This window comes from Pleurodeles waltl, chromosome 5 (assembly GCF_031143425.1).
Source record: "Pleurodeles waltl isolate 20211129_DDA chromosome 5, aPleWal1.hap1.20221129, whole genome shotgun sequence".
Classification (NCBI taxonomy): Eukaryota; Metazoa; Chordata; class Amphibia; order Caudata; family Salamandridae; genus Pleurodeles; species Pleurodeles waltl.
In genome coordinates this window covers 1,275,734,539-1,275,741,248 of record NC_090444.1, presented here as the reverse complement: position 1 = coordinate 1,275,741,248, position 6,710 = coordinate 1,275,734,539, and positions in this window count along the sequence as shown.

Below are 6,710 nucleotides of genomic sequence, written 5' to 3'. Positions count from 1 at the left end.
CATGATGATGGGGTTCTTCAAAAATGGGGCCTTTTGGGACCACTGGAACATTTTATAATGCTGAAGACTGGTGTAGGACCAAACATGGTATCTCCAAGGATCAGATAAGTGCAACTCACATTTGAAGGTCTTGATCTTATGATATTTTGACAAAGCACACTTCACTGATGAAAACCTTGCTCATTTTAGCAGCACTCATAGACACCGGTGAAGCTAGGTGGCCTGATTGATCTCTACTTCTGGTAAGCTTTACTAGAATGGCTGATGTGAAAACTATTTTAACACTTGGTGGTGGGGTATGAGCGTGTGTATGGTGGTGCACATTTAGGCCCTCATTATGACTGTGGCAGTCTTTTCTAAAAACCGCTGTGGTGGCGGCCACCAATAGGCCCCAATAGACCGCCAGTTTTGTCAGTCTCACGACCTCCATATTACGAGTCACATACAGAAGATCGCCCAAAAACAACACCGGCAGGCCAGCTGAGGGCAGGAGGGAAGTGGTCTCACCACCAGCACAGCCACGCCGACAACATTCCACCCTCCAAAATATGGCGCACAAATCAGCACAGTGGGCCTTTCACAGCGGTAAACCATTGGCGGTGCGACACACAGCGCTCTGAAATACACCTCCAAAACAACCCAATGCCACATTGGACAGTATGAACACCCCACACCTGAGACATATACACACATCAGAAACACACACACACACACCACTATAAGATACACCCCCTCACATCCCACAATCATTTGCAAAAGGAATGATTCGCAGAGACCTGGAGAGACTGTTATACCCAACATACAGGACGTATGTACCATTGGCACACACACACATCACACACAGCACAACTACACACATACACCACAACCAACGGAAACACCTCACACACCCCATCAAGCACCAAACACATCTGCCTTGCGCACAACACCAACTCTCACAATCTACTTCGCTACCACCATGTCCCCTCAAAAGCACCCACTATTCACAGACGAGGTGTTGAGGGTCATGGTCGATGAAATTCTCAGGGTAGAGCCACAACTGTTCGGAGCACAGGTCCAGCATACATCCATAGCCAAGAAAATTGAGTCATGGCAGAGGATCGTTCATAGGGTCAATTCAGTGGGCAACCATCCACGCACAAGGGAGGATATCAGGAAGAAGTGGAACGACCTACTGGGGAAGGTACGTGCCATGGCATCACAGCACTATATTGCTATCAACAAGACTGGCGGCGGGCCCCCACCTCCTCCCCCAGAGTTCACATCGTGGGGGGAGAAGGTCTTGGAAATACTCCATCCAGAGGGCCTGACTGGAATAATCAGAGGACTGGAGTCCGGTAAGTCACTAACACTCCCCTGCCACCAGCGACTCCTGTACAGCATGCGTCCCCACCACCCTATCACTCCCTAATTCAACCCACCTCACACTTCCTCCCCACCGAATCACCCAATGCCCCTCCCCTGCATGCCACTCCACTCCACTGCTACCATCCCCAAACAGTGCATGCCTATTGCATGGATAGCACTCACAATGGCAAGCACTACAACTCCCACAGCTCATGATTCCCCACACATGAAAAGCTGCCAGTCCTACTTAACAGTGGAACACTTGCAACTAAAACCATTGCACCAGCTACAATAGCTGGATGCTTTGACTGTGTACCACTACATGGCAATGACAGATGTGCTATCCACAATGCACAACCCTCCATGGAGCATTGAACCAATTCCACAATCCATCACCCACTAACAATGTCTACAGTGCCACATCTGTCATTGCCTTCACAGGGAAGCAAGTCAAGCCACTGTATGCATCATACAAGTACACATCCACAATGTAACTCTCCCCCTCTCCATCCACAGGTACCCCTGCCACCCTGCAAAGGATGCCAGAGACAGACAGCCCTCCCCAAGATGAAGGCCCCAGTGAGGACTACAGCTCTGGATGTCTGGACATTGACGACTTACCTCGCCCATATGGGACATCTGGTATGTCCACCCCCACCAGCCTCACTCTCCCCACATCTGAGCCCCCCCCCACCCCTGTGGTAGAAACAACGCAGGCAACCCCTTGTCTCCAAACCTGTGTCCCATGGAATGTTCAAACGGCATTGTGCCTCACAGTCCAGGGACCTGAGTCTACCCCTCACACACAAAAAGATGAAGGGCCTGGTGTAACTGGGAATGGGCATTCCGTGCCCGGGGCACAGGCACAGGGGGCAAGGGCCAGTGGGAAGGTACTGGTGGGCCAAGGGGTGGGACCCCAAGGGAAAGGAATGGCCAGGAAGCCATCTCCCAAGTCCTGGGAGCATACCAGCAATCCCAGGACAAGATGGGCCAGATACCCTCCACCTTGCAGGAGAAGCAGAGGCTGCAGAGGGAATACCACCAAGAGGCCATGCAGCAGTGGCATGGCACAATGCCACCATCGCCTCAATTGCAGGACTGCTAAAGGAACTCACATCCATCCAGCATGCGTCCTCCTCCCACCAGCAGGCCCATTCCATTAGACTCATACCATCTGTGCATCCACTTCTACCTCAGCTAGTGGAATGAAGGGCCTGCCAGAGGACCCACAGGCCACTAGCACCCCTCCCTCTGTAGCAGAGCAACCCCCCACAAACAAGGTCGACCATGCAGACATCCTGCAGAAGCTGAGGCCAAGACCAAGACCAATGGCAGGAAGTGAGACTCTCTTGAACATTCTCCCTTGTGTGCTACTGACACACCTTGTTGACTGCCCACTGTTATCACTCCACTTACCCATGGCCCTTGGATAGTGCACATTTTACTACCTACAGCTGGGCCAACTGCTATGATGACTGCAAACACCATGACCACACTCATCACCCATTGCACTTGTAAATCACAATAAACACCATTGAGCACAGCTACTGCTACCTGTCTTTATTGCAACATGTATGAATGAACTGTTGTAGTTGTACAATATGCCAGCTTACTTAAACCAATGACCAGCATAAGTCTGTACGATGGACAGAATGGGAAGGCATGTGCAGCAAGTTTGGTAGTAGAACAGACTCAACCTCAAATCCTGTGTCAAGGGAGCCACCAATCAAGGCAGGAACCAGAAAAGCACCACCCAAATTACCCTGCAAATACACCCAGACAGGGGCAACTATCACAATAGGAGTCACTGTTGCCCAGCCGACACACATGCAGTACATTGGGGTCCTCCCTAGTGCGAGTACCCAAGTGGCATGTAAACCCAAATGACCATAGCAGAACCACATTTTCAAGACATGCGTTCCCAATGGTCCATCCCTCACAGCTCATAGTACCCAACTAAAGCCGAGCTCCACTGTCAATATGAGTTACCTTCCATATCCGTCCATCGTGTACAGCGAGGATAAATTGCTATAATGTTCACACAGCCTTGGTTGCCAGTCCTTTAGCAGTTTACACTGTATTACTGTGACCATACTTCATGGCCATTACTTTGCAGATGTGATGGCAGCTAACAGCACAGTAAACATAGCACCCACAGATGAACAGTGACACCTCCCCTGATGGACAATATGTCATTGCCACAAACCCACACAGAGGGATAGCTGCCCTTAACACCTCCATTGATGGAACACAACAGGATGAGCTATGTCACAAGACAGACTGGAGTACAGTTCACATACAAGACACTTGGCACATACTAGTACATCACTGGAAGTATTGTTGGATCAACTCTGTCCTAGAGTCAGCTACATCCTCATCAACTACCTCCTCATCAGTGTCTATGTCACCATCATCAGCCACAGGTCCAGCTGCCACCTCCTCAACATCCAGTAATGGTATGTGATGTCTCAGAGCCAAATTGTGTAGCATGCAGCAGGCAACTACGATCTGGCAGACCTTCAGTGGTCTGTAGAGAAGGGCACCTCCTGAGACATGTAGACACCAAGGGGCATATTTATACTCCGTTTGCGCCGGAATTGCGTCTTTTTTTTGACGCAATTCCGACGCAAAACTAACTCCATATTCATACTTTGGCGTTAGACGCGTCTAGCGCCAAAGTCCATGGAGTTAGCGTCATTTTTTTGCGTGGACACCTACTTTGCGTTAATTATATGCAAGGTAGGCGTTCCCGTCTAAAAAATTGACTCCGCGGCATGTGCGCCTTATTTACACTCCCGGGCGTGGGCGGGTCAAAAAAATGACGTACGCCCGATTTTGCGCCGTTTTTTAGCACCTGTAAAAGGCAGGCGTTAAGGGACCTGTGGGCTCGGAAGGAGCCCAGAGGTGCCCTCCCATGCCCCCAGGGACACCCCCTGTCACCCTTGCCCACCCCAGGAGGACACCCAAGGCTGGAGGGACCCATCCCAGGGACATTAAGGTAAGTTCAGGTAAGTGTTTTTTTTTTTTTTTTTTTTTGGTGGCATAGGGGGGGCCTGATTTGTGCCCCCCTACATGCCACTATGCCCAATGACCATGCCCAGGGGACAGAAGTCCCCTGGGCATGGCCATTGGGCAAGGGGGCATGACTCCTGTCTTTGCTAAGACAGGAGTCATTTCTATGGGGGTTGGGAGTCGCAAAAAAATGGCGCAAATCGGGTTGAGGCGAAAAATTTGCCTCAGCCTGACTTGCCCCATTTTTTCACGCCCAAGCTCCATATCCCTCTACGCTGGCGCTGCCTGGTGTACGTCGTTTTTTTCAACGCACACCAGGCAGCGCCGGCGGCTAACGCCGGCTAACGTCATTGATTAAATACGGCGCCCGCATGGTGCTTCAGAATGGGGTTAGCCGGCGCTAATTTTTTTGACGCAAAACTGCGTTAGCGCAGTTTTGCGTCAAAAAGTATACATTTGGCCCCAAGATCTGGCTTTTAGCAGGCCAAAGGTCCTCTCAATGACATGCCTTGTTCTGCCGTGGGCCTCATTTAAATAGTTTTCACCATCTGTTGTTGGATATCTTACTGGTGTCAGCAGCCACGGAAGGTTAGGATAGCCAGAGTCACCTGTGTGCACAAAGGTTGGACATATCACAATACCAGTAGAGGCACAGGGTAGAATGTGAAGAGAGGTGTCATAACAGTTGCACACATATTAGATACATACCAATGAGCCAGGCCCTCTCTCTCTGTAGTTGTGCATCATGTGTGGCACATTGCTGTTCCTCAGGATGTAGGAGTCATGCACAGATCCAGGAAACTTGGCTCCCACTTGTAAGATGTACTGGTCAGCGAGATACACCTCCTGGACACTGATGGAGTAAAAGTTTTTCCTGTTCCTCTACACTTTTTCATTCTCCCTGGGAGGAACCAAAGCAATGTTGGTTCCATTCATGGCCCCTATCACATGAACGACAGGTGCCAGAGCAAAGAAGTCATATTTAACAGTGGACAAATCCACACTTTGGGGGAACCTGATGAGCTATCAAGGTGTTTCAGTAAAGCACACAGTACATCATTCAATACTGTACTCAACATAGGCTGGGACATCCCTGCTGCCAAGCCCACTGTCATCTGAAATGAGCCTCAGGCACGTAAGTGTAGCACAGATAAGACCTGTACTCTGGGAGGGATGGCATAGGAATTAGGGATGGCTGGCAAGAGATCCGGTTCCAACTGGGTACACAGTTCCATGATGGTCTGACGGTTCATACGATAGGTCTGAATGATGTGTCTCTCTTCCAGGGTAGCAAGGTTGACAAGGGGCCGGTACACCAGTGCATGTCTCATTCTCACCATTGCACAGTATCTAGAAACAAGAGAGAGGAAAAGCCACACATTGATGTTGACAGTTCACATGCCACCCACTATACATGTAGCTTGGTAACACACACATTTGGTTAGGCCGTCTACACCGCAGCAAGTGACTGCATATGTTGTGTCATAGTTATCAGTACACGCATTTGAATATCCCTGAATGTCACTTGTGTGATCCTTGCTTTGATGTGTGAACATGGCAAATCTATGCACATGTCACTAGAAATCATATCTGACACATTTATCATTCACCTTCAATACACTATCTACGTGTAAAATGTCAGCTGCCTGTCCTGCAAGCATAGGACGGATGGAAGTGACCTAATTCCACCGGAGTTAGTTGTCATGGAGGTACGTGGTTGCAACTGCTATGCAGCTCCTCATTGGATAACAGTGTTGCACATGGGAGACTGGGGCTGATGATGATTACCGCTGGCGATCACTGTCATGTACGGGGGGCCATGACCACCATTTTGTGTTGCAAAGCTCACTTGACTCCTGACACTCGTGCAAAGAAGACTTCTCTGCATGAGCTGCTGCATTCTGTCTTTGGAAGCCATTATGCCATGTCCTTCAGGAGGTAGGGCCCTGCCCTCACCCAGGAGGAACTGGAAAAGCTTGTGGAAGGGGGTCCTACCCCTGTTTGGACAGTTGTAAGGGGCACCAGAAGCAGCAGGAGAGTCCAATGTTCCTGTCCTATCTGATAGTGATGTGTGTGGGGATGAAAGGTGTGGAGACAACGCATGCAGAGGGCACCGGAGTAGCTGCCGAAGTGCCATGAAGACACGTTTGTGTGGTCAAGAGATGTGCCTGATGTGTGAAGTCCACTGCTGTTGGTTTGATGCCACTCTACATGACTTTCTCCTTCTGTCTGTGTCCACCCATGCAGGGCAGCGCCCATCAGAAGAAGGGGATTTGGCATGCCATCGCCAAGCAAGTGCGGACCCTGTCGGTCAGTGCCCACCAGAGCACTCACTGCAGAAAGCGGTGGGA